The sequence below is a fragment of the Betta splendens genome, chromosome 3 (genome assembly GCF_900634795.4).
Source record: "Betta splendens chromosome 3, fBetSpl5.4, whole genome shotgun sequence".
Classification (NCBI taxonomy): domain Eukaryota; kingdom Metazoa; phylum Chordata; class Actinopteri; order Anabantiformes; family Osphronemidae; genus Betta; species Betta splendens.
Window position 1 is genome coordinate 13,414,183 of NC_040883.2, and position 20,662 is coordinate 13,434,844.

Genomic DNA, 20,662 nt, shown 5'->3' on the forward strand with positions numbered 1-20,662 from the left:
AATATTATATTATTTGAGAACATTCAACATTTGTTTTTTAATCCAAAGAAGACATAAAAGTCAGGGCTCAGAGATCTAGCCGATGATAAAACATTGTCAAGGCATCGACAAGGACAGCTAACTCACTTTTCCCTGCTTCAAACAGCTGTTTTAACTGAGAGCAACCCGTGCGGCATCACCGGTCACTCTAGAAACGTATTCATTGGTTCGGATTTTGTTCTGCCCGCTTTCATGTAGACACAAAACTCGTCAAAGCAAAAGAGCTCAGTGCAGCATTTACAAATCACGTGAACGTTTTAATTTTTTTTGTAAATAAAAATAATGTTTGCCCTGTTCAAAAAACGATGATTTTATGATTCATAAAAACGATTCTGATTCTGAAAGCGGCTGATCAACTTAGTAGGAACACATTTCATATGGTAGAGGTGAAAGGGAGACTAACAACCCAACGCAGCCGAGGCTGTAGCAGAGAAACGCAGATCTTTGTCCTGCGTGTTGATGCGTGTTTCCCCTTCCCCCAGTGTCCCTGCTCTGGGACGTGGATGGCCCCGCCCACTTTCATTCACCAGACGGACATGAAAGAGGGAATAACGAAATAAACAGCTGGTTAACTTAGTAGGAACACGGCTGTAGCTTTGCAATGACTTTATGTGGTACAGGTGAAAGGAGTAATAACGAAATAAACAGCTGGTTAACTTCGTAGGAACACCTTATAGTAGGAACTGGTATATTTAGAAAACGCAGTAGTCCTAGTGTTAAGGTGTGTGAACTGGGGAGGAGACGGCAACAGCGACTGAAGAGCGACTGAATAGAATTGATGTCTTCCCCGCTGACAGGCGAATTCATTTGATAATGCACGTCCTTGGCTGACAGTTCAGTTGAAAACCACACTGAATCTTTACAAACCGTCCCTGAATAACATCTATGAACTGCAGTTTCTTCCTTGATTATCCATGATTATTATGAAAGAAGCGCAAATCTTCGCCAGTCCAAATTGTGCAAATACTGTGTTTACAATAAAAGGTAATAAATAAAAATAATAGTATTTTCATTTTAAAATGCACTGCATATTTTAAACGAATGTCGAAGTGCTACAAATAACTTAGATCAGAAAGCTACGATAAATACATACGTTTATTTTTGCAGAGTAAACGTATGTAGAACAAACTACTTGCTGCATTAATGAGTCTTAGACCTGCAGCTGATCACGCCGCCCGATGCTGCCCTGTCTCCCACGGAGCTTTGTCCTGGAGCTGAAGTTTTTCTCACCTGCTGATCGAGTAGTAGCAATACATTAGCATGTCTATGCGCCTCTACAGGGGAGGGGAGGGATGAGAAGTTTGCCTTTGCGACTATGAGCAAACACGAGACAAACAAAAGCTTGGTCGAACTCAGATTCAAGTCATCTTAGGGAGAAACACATCACATATCATTCAATCTCGAGTTTCATTGAGCGGCAGTCTGGAGCTCTCTGCTAAGACTGCTGCCCCGCGACCCATCCACGGATGAGCTTCGATTAAAAATTAAAAGCAGAGGTTTTTTGTTTTTCGTTTTTCTCTAAACGAAAAAAACAGCTTTAAATTCAAGTCCGTGTGTTTTTGTTAAAAAATATTTTTGTTCGGTTTATTGGTTTGTAATGCGGTGCTTTTATTCAGGATAGATAGACGGATGGGAAATCAAAGTTTTGAAACATACACGGGCCGAAGTCACATCAGCCACTCATTCAGTTACAATGACACGCACAGTCAAAACAAATTCTCGCTACATCTAGTGCCCCACTCCCCGTTTCTCTCGTAGCCTGCATTTGCACATCCATACATTTATGTATTGGTCACTCTCTATCTGGACACATGACTCCGAAAGACATCACGTGTTTGTGTAAGAGTTTGATGTCTCCACCAAATTATAAGCAGAGGTAACGAGAGAACAACTTTTTGTGTTTTCCGTTTGTCTCTAAACAATAAAAACATATTAACTCCAATTCCGTGCCTTTAGTAAAAAACAAATATTTTTGCCTGTTTTATTGGTTTGTAAGGCGGTGCTTCGATTAAAATCCGTTTGCCGCTCATCGAAAGAGAAACGAAAACGCCGGTGAAAGTGGCTGGATGGACGGATGGGAAATGAAAATGTTGAAACGTACACGGGTCAAATAAGTGCTCTCAGCCACTCAGTCACAATGACACGCACAGTCAAAACAAGTCAAACTGCAGTTCTGCAGACACAGAGTAAACGCGTAGGAACAAACAAATCTGCTGTAATGCGTCGCTGTAGATCTGCTGATTTCTGGCTTCCTGTCAAAATTACGATCGACAACTGCTGTAAAACAAATTCCTATGATTATTACGGTTATTTACGTAAAATCTACGACTATTGGAAAACATTCATTAACAAGTTGTGGAAGTTTAAAACCTAAATAAGCGGCTGTAGTCGCAGATGGACTGCGCTCTACGTCTTTACTTGGCCATGCGCATTCAAATTATATAAATTAAACCGCGACGCATAATCATGGTATTATATGAAGTCAATATGTTGTATCAGATGTTAGAGCGGTGGGTGTGTACATATTTTTAAGAGACGCCTTCTATTTAAAGACACGAAAAAGCTGAGGAGAATAAAAACAAGAACGTGTTGCTGCTGTGGCGCTGCCTGTTTTAAACCGTTAAATTATAACTTTGCAGTGAACAGAAAACAGCTAAGCCATCAACAAGTTGTTGCCCTTCATACTCCCCACGTTTGAGTACACAACAGATACTTAATAGTAAAAACTTAATAGTAAAATAGGTCTGGTGTGTGTGTTACAGGTAGAAATGAACAGTCGGACCTCAGTTACGCTGTAGTGCTTTGGAGGCTTCTAATCAACGCTGCGCACCTGGTGGTTAAAACGAGACTAGCGTCCTGATTTTTTTCAGCCGACTGCAGGATTAAAAATCTTTAGTCAGCGACGCACTCGCTGCACCGTGGCGACGCGTCGGTACTGCAGTAAAAACCCTAGTCACTTTGAACCGCTGCCACTGTACCTGCCCCAGCAACAGTCAGGCTGAGAGGGAGGCAGAGCCAACCTGTTGTAGTTCAACTGCCCTCTCCACCATTGTTTATCCTTGCATACACTGACAACAATAATATTCAATGGCCGGAGGTCCTGCTATAGATTATTTTGAAGACAGGAAGTTCTACTACTTTCTTTTTAGTTACTTGTATGAGACAGAATACAGTGCAGATGCCAAGGAAGACAAGGCTCCTCAAGCCGAAAGGTGACCACAAGGAGCCAAGAGCGGGAGCAACAGAGAGTGGGGAGGAGCTGCATGCACAGACAACTGGTGGTGTCTCTACACCAAGCAGATCAAAGCTGAGCTAAAATACCTGTTCTGCAATGGGTTTCACTGCTGCCCGTTTCTCTTTGTTGAAGTTGTGGATTCTACTGCTGACGGGGGAACATAATTGTGTTACGAATCATCAGTTTTGGACACCAAGAAGAAACTGAAAAAAACGCCCACGATAGAATGGTCAACTAAGCACTGAGTAAGTATATTGAACATTTTATTATTTATCTTGTGTTGTGAAGTTAAAGTAAAGTTAGAGCTGATGAATGTCGGGATTTGTGTGTTGGGCCTAGTGTTAGCTTACGTTGCTAATGGGCATAGCACTAGCTTAAGTTGCTAATGTTAGCTTGTGCACTAGCTTTGAGTGGCTGGCATCTCCAATACTAATTTACTGATTCTACTTCATTTTGTAGGCAATATCGGCCGGATTGTCAGAGAGTCTCTTGGTTTCCCAGCCACTAACAGCAGATAAAGAAAAAAGAGGGATTGGCTATTGGATGTGGCTTTCCAGCAACTGTCTGCTTTGGTCTAAAATTAAAGGCTTCTAAACAACTTAGAAACAATGTGTATTATACTAGTAGATTATACTAGTATACTAGTAGTATACTAGTAAACACACACACACGCCCTGCAGTCAGTGGCACAGGTAGGACCAATTGCAGCAGCTCTGGAGATTCATCAGAGCACAATGCACTCTGGATGTTGTAGGATCTTCTCTGGACATAGACCATCAAATGTTAAACGTTGTACATTTTAGCTAATAAAACATCCAATTTTTATAACACAACTTGCTTTTCAGCAATGAAAGATCCCTATAAATAAGGTAACAGCATTAGAAAATAAAACTATTTAAAGCTAATATTTAGCTCTTTTATTCTTATTTCTGGCACTTCGAAAGCGGTCCATGTCATGTATTTGTTTATAAAAAGGTGCAAAAACCCTTCGATACCTTGTGGTACACCAACACCCCTTAAATCAATAGGTGGGATCCAGTGATTTTGATAGCATGCAATGAGCTCCAGTGATTAAAGCCATGTGAGCACAGTTACAGTTGGGCTTACTCCTACTTGATAATCCATTTGAAACTGGAGCTACACTTCAAATCACCACTTGTGCATTCCAAGACACGCTGATCCATCACATGGAATGTCAACCTGGAACCACTCAGACCCCCAAGCAAACTATTTCCTGAAGTCCTACCTCCACCCATCTCCCAGGCCAGACATTTATTTATTTAGCACTGTTATCCTGTGCAGTTCAGGCTATTGCAAAAACTAATTTTGGAATTTATGAACCCTGCTTTTAAACACACAGTGGACTGTCTGATATGTTTTTGTGGGTTTGTGAAAAGAAATCAAGATTTACAAATGAAAAGGAATTTGCCTTGGCATGTCAGTGTTAGGTGGTGTGTGTTTCCAAGGTCAGAAAATTTGTCTCCACCCCTGAAACACACATCCTGTAAATCCACAGTACATATCAGAGTTGTTGTTCTGCCTTTTATCCTAACGCTTTTATCCTATGCCAAGATCTGCAAACTGATGGAAACACAAATGATGGTGCATTGTGGGATGTTTAGGGGATACTGATTAAAGGAAATTAGCACATGATCAATGTGACATCATTTCCATTTAATGCAAATGTTGTCTGTAGTGAGACTTTTGTTGTTAAGGTCTATTGTTCCAAATTGCCAAAACAAGATGAGATAACAGAGGGGCAGCAGGTCTGAAGTGGAGTTTCTCCATAGTTAACAACAAAAATGAGGCTGAGGTTGTTTGGCTGCATGGACCATGAAGTCCACCTCTATCAATGCATAGGCTTTGCGCGGAAAATGGCAAACAGAGAGACATTAGCTCCGTTACTGTCGAACACTCCCTGATTCCTTGTCTCTTTTTACACACACACACACGCGCACACGCGCACACGCGCACACGCGCACACACGCACACACGCACACACGCACGCACGCACGCACACACGCACACACGCACACACGCACACACGCACACACGCACGCACACACACACGCACGCACACACACACGCACGCACACACACGGGGGACTTGAAAGACCCGTTTCAGGTGTTTGAACTCATCATTACCAACTCCAGCCTGGGGATCTGCTCAACCTGACAGCCTTGTTGATAGAATTGTAATTGTATGGTCGCAATTGATGGACTGCACCTCACTCAATGTAATATGCATTTGTTGGAGGTTACAGGTAAAAGGAAATGCAGTAATGACTTCCCCTTCTTGTCCTTTGGCAAATGACCCTGCACAAACTCTGATGGACATTTTACCATATTCAAGCGGGAAAGGATACTTTTGCATTTCACTGTGGATATTCTGCTTAACAGGCAAAAGAAGGTTCCCTTTTCCCTTTTAATCAAATTTCAATTATTCCAATGGAGGAGAGGAATCACTTGTGTAGTGTGCGCTCTCTCTGTTCTTTAAAACCAGTATTTTCCTCCAGCAGCTCCAGGTAATTAATCATCCATACATGTTTTAAAACATCAGCGACTCTCCCCGTTCAGTTTTCTCTACTAGCTACTACTTTGCCTCTGTTGTCCCAGTGTGTGAGTGATTACCACCAAACTAAATATATTGCAGGTTCCAAAGTGTGAAAGAGACACATATGGTGTGGTCTTTGAAACAGTGTTTTATTTGAAGCATAAGAGGAGAAGGAAAAAAAGAGGCTGAACTGAGCATGACTCCAAATGTACAGGTGCACTAAGTCATCAAAAATGGAGAGATAAACATTTAAAAGCAGGTCAAAGAGAGTAAAACAAGTACAGTTTTACAAAATGTGTATTAGCTTACTTTGTGGCAGTTTAATATTAAAGTGAAATTTGATTATTCAGGTTGCCACAACATTCTCCTTGGGTTTAAAAATCATTATTAGGTAGTTGAACGAATCTAAACCGAGTAAACCAAAGAAAAATATATCTCACATGAAAGTGGAAATCACTAGGAAATGTACTGGCGATGACACTACAGTACAACCTTAAGAGCACTTGATTATAAAATATTTGTCAAATATAAGGGTCGGTCTGGTATTATACAAAGACAAACAGACTAGACATATTCACCTTTTGTGCTCTTTGCGTGGAAGTTGTCTCTCAAGTCAGTAAAGTCACTGGGCAGGAGGTTACAATAAACCTCCTGAGGACTCAACAGCTACGTTCCCTTCATGGGACACAGACAGCTTCCACAGCAGATTGTGTGACATGAACACACACATACACACAGACATGGCTCCCTTTCAATGATACACAAGTGTCTGTCTAACAATACCGCCATAATTCTTTTGTTTCATTGAGCAAGCTTAAGGAGCAGAGTGGATCTAAATCAAGCCTCTAAAAGCTGCACAAGTCTGAGATGTTTCCTGGGTTATCTGACAAAGACAGAGGACATAATGAGAGACAGATCAGTTTCACCTCCATCTGCTTCTCCTCCACTTTCCATTGCTAAGTCTTCCCATCTCTCTCCTCTGGCATTCTGAGATACAGGGCCTATGCTCTGGCCCATCTCAGTGAACAACCGGATCATGGTTGTTCCTTCAGGATTAGAGAAAGGCAACGTCAGACAACGGAAAGATTCTCATTGTCTGACGTCACCTTTTTAGGAGCTAGAGACACGGGAGAAGTACAGTAGTGGTTAGATTACCTATCTTTAAAAATACATAAAATTTGGCTGTGCGGCAACTTCTCTTACTCTATGTCTACTTCATGCAACCTATTTTGAAGGATGATGCATGCAGTGCACACTACTAAATGCTTGTTTAATAGCATAGTGTAGCTTTATGATGATGTCTTGTAATGCTTAACAGAATCCTTGCTCAATAATATTCATAAATACATACATTACACAGGTGTGGCTGGGTTACACATTATTGCTTTAAACCAGCTCCACTTTACTGGTCTCAGAGGACAGCGGGCATTGAGTACTAATTGGTTCCAGCGAGAACCGCAACGCAGACTCCATTGCTGACTGTTCGCCTTCATCACCACAAGACCGTAACGAGTGTTTTGCAAACAACATAGTGAGACTGATAAGAGGCCAGGTGGGTAATTGATGTGGTTACTAAGCGGCTAATTTGCATTCTTTACACATTTCAAACAAAACAGAAGGAAAATTTAACTGGATAAACTACAAAAGGTTGGAGCAGGACTGCGGTCATAAATGAAGTACTCAAAATAAAGGCCAACGTGTCTGACGTTCAAGCTTAATCAAACAGATTTGTGAAAAAACGTGTTGTACAGTAGGAATGTTGTAGGTCAAGCACAAACAAAGCCTTTAAGCAGCGTGTTTGCATGTGCATTGTGCACGCGGTTAAGCATGACAGTAAAGACAGTGGCGACAAATATAAGGTGCATGTCTGAGCTGACGATCAGAGCAGACACGTCGAAGACGGGAATGTATGGCTATAGGTTACGGTGTGCGTTACACAAACACCCTGCCTACTCAGTGGTTTGCGCACATAATAGTAAATGGAAGCTTCTGTTTGCTTGTACTTGGATTTAAAAAAAAAAAAAAAATTCAGTAAAATACCCACAATTTCTGTGATACCATATTAATACATTCCATAAAAAACAAGGAGTTAAATTGTGGATGTTTGCACTGCATGCACAGGTATGACGCTTATAGACAAAGCAGTCCACCTCTCTGTATGTGCATTGTTTCCAGCCTGCCCACTGGCATGACTCCAAGCTGCCTTCCTTGTGCAGACACTCCCAGAGGAGCACATCTGCTGCTTTAATGCTTTAAAGTTTATATAGGTCTCAACACAGACCACGGCCACATCTGTAGACACATCCAAACAAACAACTGCTTTCATATTGCAAAAAAAAATTCATGACATCTATATGTATTCAGTTTTTATGTCAAAGTCATATAATGTGATTATAAATGAGCCACATCTGTTCAAGGTAAGCTACATGCAGTGCGATGAACTTGCAAGGGAAAGAAGGAAGGTAATGAAATGAAAGGTAAAAGCACGAACATCTGCATGACAATGATGAGGATGCAAAAATGCATAGCACGAAGCAATAAAACTAATTGTTAAACAAGTCTGATAGTAAATAAAATAAGTTGCAGTTGCTGGTTACGATCCTTTGGTGTGCCCATATCTGAAAATGTTTCTACTCAAAGAGGCGAGCTACAGTATGTACCAAGAGTTGAGATGCTTAAAGAGATGAAACCAAATGAAACCAAGCTTGTTTATAAAAGTGTAGCCACCGCTTGACTGGTCATTTTTCACCATCTTCTTTGCCTTCAGCCATTCATTAAAAGCAGCACTATTCAAACACTCAAAGCCAATCTGCATGAATCGGGAGCAGTAAATAAAACAAGTAAACAAAAATCACTTTTCCAGTTGACCACGAACACAAATGAATATAGTTAGGTAGGACTTGAGACTTGCCATTTGACCTGCTGAATGCTCTTTGGATTATGTTGAACTAAACAAACTTTAAACATTACGTCTGAGTGTTGATATTTTTAAAGGGCATTCCCATTCTAGAGAACAACGGTGTCAGTGAAAGCCTGACCCAACACTGTAGACTGACCTAGACACCACAGCATTATCCAAGCTCAGCTGCTCCCAAGAAAGTCCCTGCATTTTACCAAAGGGGGCATCAAAATTCAATTGCAATCTAAAATCATGTCCGTCATAAGTCAACAGTAACCACTGGTGGTCTTACAATCCCTTCTTGACCATCCTCATGGCTATTATTTGCCATAGTGAAGTGATTTTTGCACTATGCTCATCATGTGAGGAGCCAAGAGCTAAATTCTTTGACAGAAGTGAAAGAGTGATTCCTGCTGCTTGTGTGTATCATTGACATTGCTCCCCCTGTGGCAAATTCCACAAAGTGGGAGACAGATTATTTTCAGACTTACCCACTCCAGGGGGCAATCTGTCTGTGTTACAGTGGTGTTAGTCACAGGGACAAAGGTACTGTGCTCCACTGCTGCCTGCACAGTTCGTCTGCATTTCCAAATAGGCTTTAAAAACAAGTAATTATGCATGATATGTTAAAATAAATTAACGATTGTAGTGTGTACTGCATCAGTAATTGCCTCTCTTCTTTACCATTAGCATTGTATAGTGTCCAATAGAGAACCTAAGGGATTGTTATAAAGTAGCGTAATAGGACACTCAGACAAAATTGTCTTATTATGATGCATTATACAGACCCCTCAGAGGTGCAGCCTGAGATGTTTGGCCATTTTGGACCCATACATGCTGTTTAATCAGCACAGTTGTCATTAATGTAGAGAAATGACGTAGAAGTGATAAAGTGCTGAAGCAGGTAACCAACACCAATAGATTTAAAATATATTCCATTATTCTAGTAAATTGAATCCAAACCAATAATCCCATCAATAACCTTTGATAGAGTTCAACCATGATAATGCTTTTAAAAAAGCTGATGGACCATGCAGTTCCAGTTTTACTGTACATGTTTGTTTTTTGAAGCATCATATAATGAGACCTGATTTTGATATTGATATGTCTCATTGCTTTTGTATCACCATACTGTACCAGTCTTGGTAGCAGGCAAACCATTCAGTGCTACAGCCGTGTCTAAAGGTGCTATACTGTAATGCAAGGTTGAATGGTTCTATCTGCTGGGGAACACAGCCCTCTCAGCAGCCCCTTAGGCCATCGCCTCAGGTCCATTTCAGAGGAAATACTCAAGTGCTGGTTGCCCACAAGGGTTTCATAATTTCCACTCATAAGTGGCTGGTTTTAATCATTAAACTTTAGCATTATCCCATTTTACCAGTTCAGTGGCTGTCCAAGAACCTAAGAAAAAAAAAACATCTTTGCTCAACCTTAGGTTGAACCATTCTCATACAGTAAGTAAAAAATAGGTAGACTTCATATCGAAATTAGAGCAACTTAAGAAAACACTAATCTTAAATGACATCTTTTCTAGAAGTTATAGGGGTTTCCCACATGCTGTTTAAATGTTCAGATGAGTTGCTGTTCTCTGGACAATGCAGTATGCGCCGTGGAGCAGAAGTTAATAGGTATTTGAAGCAAAGGATTGTAAAATAGTGCAACTGGGTTAGCACCATTTGCGCCACCTGAAATGAAAAGGTTTACATAGGCTCATAACGTACTCGCTATAGTATGTGTCCATATCATTTAGTTACAGGTGTTAAAATTAAAGTGGAATTTGATTATTCAGGTTGCCACAACATTCTCATGGGTTGAAAAATCATTAGTAGTTATTGTATAGTTTCTTTAAGATAAGACACTGCTTCTTTCCAGTGTATAAGCAGCCCTTCGAATGCCACAAGAGCTAATCATCACATTGTTCCTGATGAATAGCCAGCCAGAGTGATTACGCACTCTACAAAAACACTTAATTAACAAAATCTCTTCCTCAATCAAGTATCTAAATTACATTTGTACACTTCACCGATTACTGACCAAAAAGGAGGATTTTTGAGCTGTAAATAATATGTTGGCCTATAATGGTCCCATCGAATGGGTGACCACTCACTGAATGAATCATGTTCTAATAATTAAATTGTATGGCACAGAGAGAGTGTTAACTTTAGTGGATGCACATTGAGCGGTTCTGACTTCTCAATGGGCTTTTAAAGAAATTAAGTGATGGGCTTGGACAATAATTTTTTTCTTTTCTGGGTCATTGATTGTTCTCGTTTTTGGCTCCTCCAGACCCCTTTTTTCGCATCTGCTTTGCATTCAGGAAATCCTACCATTTTTATAACTTTAAACAAGTCAAAGCAGTGAAAAGAGAAATGAGGGTGAACTGGCACAGTTTTTACTACTACAATTGGTTGAACTTTGAACTTTACTCTTTTAGTTAAGACCCATAACATGATCTTCCCTCTCTCATCAACCATTCCATTTGTTTCAGTTTATCTTAGCCATATAAGCAACCTGTCACCATGTCATAATATTAATCCTGTAATCAACATCAATTAGAATTCACCTTTTCTCCCTTTTGCCCCTATCCCTTCATATCCCCCTGTCGTGCCTTTGAAACTTGCAAACTGGTAAAGTCACTGACATTTTTTAGCTATCCAAAAGGGTTTGCCAATCAAGCTTCTTCCTGATCAATAAATACAACTGTAGGCTAGTGCCATCTATCACCTCTACAATGCCATACCTTCCTCTGTTCATGAGTGATAGAGCTTCCATACAGTCTGTACCCTAAAATTACTCATAAAGACTGATTAAGGCGAAATCAGAACCTTACTCTTCTAAATCGTGTACATATCATCAAAAAAAGGCTTCCTCGAGTCAAGCAGCCCTATGATAGACGAGCATTTCCAAGCACAAGGCCACAGTATTGTGCATGCCATGAAGCTTATTTTATAGGGTCCATGATAGATGTTGTTTAGAGCGATTTAAGCAGCCCTTATGCTGGTGTCAGCATCTGACCCCTCCGCAGTGATAAAGCTATCAGAAAAAGAGAGTAGATCGAGAAGTGAAATATGGAGGGAGGGACACTTGTGCCAGATAAACTCCTGCATACTGGGCACCCGCCCAGCTCTGGGAGGGAAAGCCTTTAGTCTTATCTGCATAAAACCTAAAGAGTGTGTGTGTGTGTGTGTGTGTGTGTGTGTGTGTGTGTGTGTGTGTGTGTGTGTGTGTGTGTGTGTGTGTGTGTGTGTGTGTGAGAGAGAGAGAGAGAAAAGGGTGGTGGGGGGGCACAGTAAGAGTGGTTTCAATTGGATTGCCTGTTAAGTTTGCTTAACGGTCCAGATTCACCCAAAGAAAAATTTATGAACATTTACCTGTATAGAAATCTGATTTCTCATTGCATTAATAGAGCCACATTTTATGCAGACAAGATATATACCTGATTCAATCACAGCAGGGGCAGTGATAATAAAGAGAACTGCAAGTAAGAAATTGCTCTGTTTAATACCAATTTTAAAATGAAGGGTTTTGTATGTTGGACATCTAAAACGTCATTATAGTATGTTTAGCTTTAGTTCATTGCCTACAGCTGAAGCAAAGACAAAAGCCAGTGTAGCTTTTTACTTAATTACACCAGGTAGAGTGTTACATTTACTTTCCCACACCGAGTTTCATAGCTAAGAAATTACAGCGTTTACTATAATTAAATGATAGTTGTAGAAGTAAATGTTCTGACAATGCATTATTTAGTGAAGTAAGAATAATTTCTATAAATTATATAAATGTAATAACAATTCAAAACGTATCGAAATCCAAACTTTTTTTCGCACCAGCTTAAAATGAACTGGTAACAAGGCATAGATTTAATCTCAAGATGCAGGTAAGGAAAAGTGCTGGTACAAAAGAAGAAGTCTTTAAAGACCTTCCTCCTTAAGGAAGATATTACAAAACCCACTGGGACATTAAGCCTACCTCCCCTCTCTCCACCAAGCTCTATAATACAGATGTTGCCCCAAATGAGTAGTGGTGTTGTCATGAGAAATTGAAACGTATTGGTTGTAATAAGAAAAAGCGACACGCTTGTGCCCTCTAAGAGCAGGTCACCTCTACTCACTCCCACCCTCTTCCCGTTCTGGTCTGTTCAGCCTTCATCAGTCCCATGTTTTATTCCCCATTTCTGTCCACTCACATTGGCCCTGTCATTTTTCACCATACTGACTGATTACTGGTTACACTGTTGAGCCAATCTCCTCTTGCAACTCCTTGTCTTCCCTGGCTTTATAGCATTATTACACAACTTTATCACCGCCATCAATACTGCTGGTCCCAAAGTGCAATGTTTCAACACCCAATACAGAAAAGGCACAAACATTATCTGACCACCCCACAAATCTTCAATACACACTCTATTATGCATATATACTGTAGTAGTGTTGGTTATGCAGAGACCTGAAGCTACAGCAGTTTGTCCAAGTTAATGTACAATAAATTCAACATTATCATCACTTCATTTATAAAGCTGCAGTAACTTCCTGCAGCCATAGCGCCTGGAATCGAGATATGTATAGCAGGGATGTTTAGGATCTGGTTCCAAGTTTAAATTTACTTGATTTAAATTGTTAAGGTCTGTTGGAAAAAACTGTGTTTATTTTATGTTTATTTAGGTCTTGAGCTCATCATTTGCCAGTGGAAAGACCAGCAAAAAAGAAAATGCATACACAGAAGTGAGCCCCGTCACTCCATGACTAATTTCAAAACAACACTATTTAGGGAAGCAAAAAAAGCCTAAACAAATAGATGAATGAATGAAGCAAGAGCAGAAACATTGTCAAAACCAACATAAAACAGCATCACGAAAGAAAGTATGGTTGAGGAATATAAGACCTGCATCAACTTCTGAACATCTGAATAAGTGTACTTTATTTGTGTGTACACATGCTTTCACTCTGAATGATGATGATAGGATACATGTTTCAAAGCACATTCATGTGTCAGATAAGTGATAGTAAAAATTTGTACTAATGTACTTCAGTTTGTTGTTCTTGAACAAACATTAAATTCCAAAAAGTGACCAGAACAACTAAAGAAAAAAATGTACAGCACTGAACGGCTGTCATGTCACGATGCAAAATGGGGACATTTTCTTGATGTAATTTCAATCTATTTCAATAAAAGCAGCAGCCTGTTTTAGAACATGCATACTGCAAGTTTCTCAGTCTCTTGTTTGTCAGAAGGTTGACTCTGGGCAATTACCACACAGTCAGCAAACATCCAGAAAATGTTTCTATTGATAAACATTAACAATATTAAACGAAAAATGAGCAACACTTATCTAGGTTCAACAGTTTTCTGTAATGTAAGTACATGTGTGTATATTTTTTGTGTGCTTACGCATGTGTGTATTAGTGGAAGCTATTTAAGTGCTGTCATGCATGACTGCCCCTGGGTGGGTGTGGAGATGTGTGGTTGAGCTGATGTGTGTGAGAGTGTTTATTTGAATGTGTGTGCATGTGTGTACAGTTCACGCAAGCCTTAACAAATACTGTAACTCGAGTGAAAAAAAACAATTTTAACATTAGAAGTCTCACAACAGCCTGCCTCGATGTCAGAGGAGCATGGCACTGATGGCAATTACTATTGACATCACGCTAATTGTAGCTGAATAATTAATCCCAACTGTTGTGGAGTACATTGGGCTAAAGAGGAGAACTGGACATCGCAGAGCTGAACTCCTGCAAAGTACATTGGAGGTTAATAATAGTATCATTTCGTTAACTAGACAATTATACTTTTGTCTATCAACCTTAGGTCATGTTTTTGAAGACACAGTAGCCATAATTAATTAATCAACGCCAACAGAATATCAATTGATATAAGTTTCAGAATGAATTCAAATTCTCACACGCGCACACACACGCACACGCACACGCACACGCACACACACACACACACACACACACACACACACACACACACACACACACACACACACTTTGAAGCCAAAAATATAAACATAACTACTTGACAGGCTAAAGTGAACTCATGTAACAGAATCAACTAAGTGACAGGCTAAGCAACAGAATTTGCAGCACTTTTCTGCCCTCTATTGGACAGGTTCTTTCCCAATCTGTGTCAGAATTGTTTCATTACAGTACACTAAATAATCACCTGCACAAATACCAGAAACCATAATAAATTTATAATACATGCAATACTGTTAGGAAAATAAATCTGAAACATACATAATATGTAGGCAGCTTTAAAAAAGTTTTCTATAAACCAGACTCAGACATACAGACACTACAGTAGTTACACAGTTTAACCAATCGATTTAGCCAGAGGTGGATGCTCAAAACTTTCTAACAATATGTGCAAACATTTTCAAACAATATGTGCACACACTTTCAATCTACCTTTCTCCCGCTGAGATTTAAGGCCAAAATCAGATGAAAGTCTGACTCACGAACTGGCAACCACCCATTCCTGTAAGAGGTGAGACCACATGCATGATGCAGATGTAGGTGAAGGGCTCTATGGAGCTTAAGAGGGCAGTGAAAAGCAGAGAGCAGAGCTGTGCAGAGGAACACTGAAACTAAAAATTGTAGCTTTCAAACAAACATTTTTTTGTTAGGGGCATCATTTTAAAAATAAAATGTCAACAAAATCAAACAAGAAATAAGTCACTTCTAAGAACAAATGGTGACATGGCAAAAGAACGAATAACAGCGTGAAAATGGCTTAAGATGAACCAAAATGTCTGATCACTCCATTTACTGTACCAGAAGACAGGAAAACAAAATGTAACTGTGAACTGACAATGTTAGAGGTATGACAGCATGAGAAGGAAGTACAGTCATCTTAACATATGCAGCTCCATTGTTATTAGTCCTTCATCATAGGCTTATTCTAATCTGACATTGCATTTATTTAACCTCTTCTCTAGATTGGGCAAAGTTATTGTTTTCTGATGAGTCACAGGCACATGTGACTAATTTTGAAAGAAAGTAGCAAGTACAAATCTTTGATTCTTTTCTTTAAAACAATTATAGAAGGATTTAAAGTTTGCAGTGTAACCATGTTTTAAATATAAATACAACTGAAGACAATATTGCCATCTAGTGAGCAACACAGCAAAATCTTTTTTAATCAATTTCATCCTAGCACCAACTTTTCTAATTGGAGGTTTTATTATAAATCTTTTTATATATGATCTTAATAAATAAACCTTGTGATTTGAACAGTAACAGTCCATCTTCCAAAGAAATAATTTTACTTTTATTTAAATCATTTTGAATGATGCTGCATTGAGCTGAACTAAATGCTGCAAATGTAGTAATGTAACTAAAATTAAATTGTGCAAGATTTATGCACATAAAATTACACATTGACAGTCAATGTCAAATTTAACTTTAAGCAATACAAAAAAGAGTAGAAGTTTACAAGGACAAACAATACGGATAAATGGTTAATTCAGCTCATTCACAGCTTATTTACAATTCTGGCTACTGCTCTACGGCCGCTCTTCTGTTAAAAGCACGAGTTTTGGCAGTTTGCTGATCTGGAGCATTCGGGTGTGTGTTAACACAATGACAAAAGGAAAATCCATAAGCAACTGTTCTATGAAAGCAACTGTTGATGCACATCAATCTGGAAAGGCTTATAAAGCCATTTCCAAATTGTTTTATAGTGAGGCAGATTATTCACAAGTGGAAAACATTGAGAGCAGGTGCTAATCTTCCAAGAGAGAACATGCCAGCACAAAACCCATGAGGTGCATCTCATACCCCATAGGCCTCACTGAGCATGTTGTTGAAGTCAATGACAGTGGAGTTTGTTTAGGATGGCTGCAAGGAAGAATCCTCTGCCTAAAAAGAACGTGACATGACTGATGTTTGCGACACACAGGAGTTCTACAACAAAGTCCTATAATGAGATGATACAGAAACCACACAGATAGATAAAGTAACTGTGTTTTCTTACGTAATCACACTCTCAGAAGCCACAAGATGAGGTGTTTCATTCTAGCTGTAGAGATTTAGCACAGTTCACATTCACTTGAAGTTAGAAATGCAGCATGGTTTGGCAGAACGCAACGCAACAGTCACAACCCATAACGCAATGTAAGCCTAGAGCTCTATCTTCAGGACAAACTGAGTCATCACAGCCCAAGGCAGGAATGGTTCCATTTGGGTCTTACTTCAAAATTGAAACAGACATTTCTACTGCTGTATATAAATATACAGTATTTTAAACTGAAACAATAAAATGTTTCAACCTAGGTTTGGAAAAAATTAGACAATATATTTATATTTAGTTATATGGTTGCTGGACTTTTATGGTGCATTTTCCTATATACAGTTATATTACTGGGACACTGCAAGTAATGCTTGACTATTATATGCTATAGAGGGGGTGGTATATCCTGTATCTGAATCCCCACTTTCTGCTGGAAAAAACACACTATCTTGTATACAAACGACTAACTACGAGTAGTCAAGGCAATGTGTGAGCCACTTAACATAAAAATAATGAAGATTATTTCAGTTTCTCATCCGGAATCATTTGAACAATCTGACACATGTATTAACCAGTATATTTACAGGATATATATTTAGGGATTAAAGAGGCGTTCGTGCCAGTTTGCCATAGCATTAAATCTGGGACAACCACGCTATTAAGCTAGCACTAAATAAATGAGAAGTGGTCCTACCTTAAAGCAGGTGTTGTTCTTTCCCCTCGTAGTAAGACGACCCATCCAAACCGGGAGAAGTTCTGGATGCTTCCATCGGTGCACCTGGCCGTTAGCCATTAGCTCTTTAGCTGCTGTTGCTATGGCAGCTAACGGAACAATCACAGTGGCGCCAAAATTACTTTTTTTGCACTTTGCGCTTTTTTCCACCGACTTTGCCAGAATGTTTTCATCCTCCATGTTGTCATAAAAGGCATAGTTGTCTGCAGTGTCCACTAACACGGTCGCAGGTGTCCAAGTTCTTCTTTCAACGTCTCCCCTTCTTCCTCCTATTTTTTATTGACAGTTAGCAAACAACAAAATGCTGCTTCACCATCAGGTGTTAGTTTTAGTTATTTTTTCACCTTTCAAATTTCTTCTGGTCAAGGGTAGAACTCCTTAATTGCTCTAAATTACACGTTCACAGAAGATAGTGGCATCTTCTTCCTCAGGCTTGCGTCTCGGTGACTCGTCAAAATGGCGGCCGTGAAAATTGAAAGGCAGTTTATTGTTCTTTTCAGCCCGCAATGTTATCCCCTCAATTTAAAAAATGTTTTTGACACGTAGGTATATTTATTTGTATCATATGGAAAGATGTGCATGTAAATATGCAAAATTAAACAGTGAACAGTGGACAGTGAACACTGTATTTAATGGTTATAGACTATCAACCATTTTAATTTTTGACCTATTATTTTTAAACAAACGTCACAATAAGGGTTCATGTTTTGCAGGTTCTTCATATTTTCATATTTTCTTTCTTCATCACACCTTGGAGGCAAGTTGTGGCAGAAATTTTACCAAAATTTTCCTCTCCACAGTCCTTGCTTCCTAACACTTCAACTAGTGTTATTTGGGCGACCTAACAATTAGAAATGTAATAATTTTTTTATACTCAAATGTTTTAGATGACATTTAGTTATTTTTAGCTAGGAGTCCCATGTTTTCCCAAGCACTATAACAAAGGCTATCGTTGAGGGCCGCTTTTAGCTACGTTTTATGCTGTGTCATTTTGAAATGCCTCAACAGGAAGTGTGCAGATATAAATAATATAATGGAAGTACTGAGGGCTGAATTCCATTTAGCTTCACAGTCCTTGGCTGGCATGATGGTTGGGGGCCGTGCAGTGTGAAGGTTTTAATTAAAGCAACACTCAAAACTGTAATGCTTTAATTTGCTTTTTAGTTAAACAGTAACTTTTGTCGAAGTTGTCATCAAAAGGAATCGACAGAAATAGACTTTAAGTGCTGTCTGGTGCTCAGCCAAGAGTCTGTCAGAATGACTGATAGAATGACCATCCAATATGGTTTTGATTGACAGCGGTCTGAAACCACTGCAATGGTGCAATATATCTCCTATAAGCTATCATTTCTCTGGATAAAGTTTAAAAAAACATGCAGGAGAAAAATTTGTAAAAAAAAATTGTTACATGCAAAGATGCAACATAGCCAGTCCAAGCCACCTAAATCAGTAGTGTACTGTAGTTTTAAGTTTTACAGTTATACATTTGACTCACACAATACAGTTGAAATCATAACAAGATGGGAAGATGAAATAGTAAGATGGGAACTGGCTCACATAATGTTTCACGAGAAAATGTGACAAGTAAGTAAGTCCAATTTTGCTGTTACTGCAGGTCAGTGATGATAAAATTCTAAATTCCACACGCTGCAAAGCGGACACACCCAAGAATGTGTTTGTGAAAGTGGACGCTGTGCACAGTAAACACATCTGAGAGTACCTGGAGAAAATAGTCATCCACATGGGAGGCAAGCCACAGGAGTCCAGATGTTCTCCAGGGCAGCTATGTTAGCAGGAAAAGAGCACGAGTGGGATGAGCAGTTGGTGAGACGTAAGCGGTACAGATCCAAACGCACAGGGCCTGAGTGTTGAGCCTGATTTAGACAACATCAGACTATGACCAGAATTTTTTTTTTCCATAATGACTCGGTGCTTTCACAGAATGACACTTTTTGACTTTCTCCTCTTTGTGCATGTGCAACTTTCCTCAACGGCTTTTCCCCAGTTCTCATCTTTTCCTAAACCCCTATCACCTGGCTGGCCCTCCCCACACTGGAGGTCAGTTTCCTTATTACTCTTCATTTGCCAGGTTGTCATGTTTTACACTGTCTATTTCATTTTATACAGCTTCTGCCAGCCTATCTGTTACCTTTGTTGTTCTTGGAAAAGTTAATAGATCTATTAGTTCTTTTAAACTGAATTCGCTGCACCTGTCTGCCTCTGACAGTCAGTATGCCCTTGCGGTCTTCATTCATCTTAATTTTTGTGTAACAACATGAGGGTGTATGGTGTTTGTGCTTGTTCCACCGTGACTGTTCTCCTAAGGAAAACCGCTGCATCAATTATTTCAACAAATGCCTAAAAATCAATGACTGTTCATGTCACAGTGTCCTCTGAAAGCCATACTAATTCTGACCCTTGACCACAGGGAGCAGACCCATGTACACAAGCGTATCAATAAAGGTTTCTTTTGATCATGGCTATGATCCCTTAACCTTAACATTATTGAGTATTGCTAAAACAAATGGCTGTCTGCATGTGTGTAACTGCATCTGCTTCTGCCTGTGCACGCGTTACAGATGGATGCAACACCAAATATCTGTTGAAAGCTGAAAACAGCTGGACACTCCAGAGCCCATGCTGACCCGTCATTTATTTATTTTTATTGGCAAACACAGCTTCAGGGTAGTCTTTTTAATGCAGTGGTGAAGCTCAAACTAATCACTTGTTCAGGATATTAGAAGACAGATAAAGGTCAGTCACTCTTCCCCCTGTCACAGCACAAAATAGAAAGTGACTCCAACATATTGACAGAGGAAATAACACCTGAGATCACAGGAAATGCAGGCCTTCACTTCCTCTTTTTTACGGTGCTACAAAAAGCACATACAGGTGTCAGCCAGAAGCAAATATGGCATCAAACTAATTAACTTAATGTAACACATGATGTGGAAAACGCCAGTCGCCTTTGACAAATAGAATATTTTGTCTAATGAAGAGAGACTGAGACTGACTGTCTCCTGAACTCTATCCAGACAACACTTCCTGTTTAGCTGTTTCCATTGCTGGCTCCTCTTCATGTTGTTAGTATTCACTAAACTGGGCAAAGCTGCTTGGGATTCTGTAATAATATACTTCTGAATCGGAGTAGTGACATAGAGACCATGATTTTAAAAATGTAAAACTGCC

The 20,662-nt window shown here is 39.5% G+C and overlaps 1 long non-coding RNA gene across 3 annotated transcripts in view; it reads right to left on the reverse strand.

Annotated features, from left to right (window-relative positions):
- The window catches only part of LOC114851912 (uncharacterized), a 70,554-nt gene extending 52,579 nt beyond the window's left edge, over positions 1 to 17,975 (reverse strand). For 2 of the 3 annotated variants that reach the window (XR_008694108.1, XR_008694107.1), the window contains exon 1: positions 17,435 to 17,975. This is a non-coding gene — a long non-coding RNA (uncharacterized LOC114851912). Of the gene's footprint in view, positions 1 to 7,835; positions 14,457 to 15,137; positions 15,208 to 17,434 lie in introns of those variants that run through there. The other variant, XR_003785285.3, reaches the window with a different exon arrangement.
- Positions 17,976 to 20,662: the final 2,687 nt, after the last annotated feature.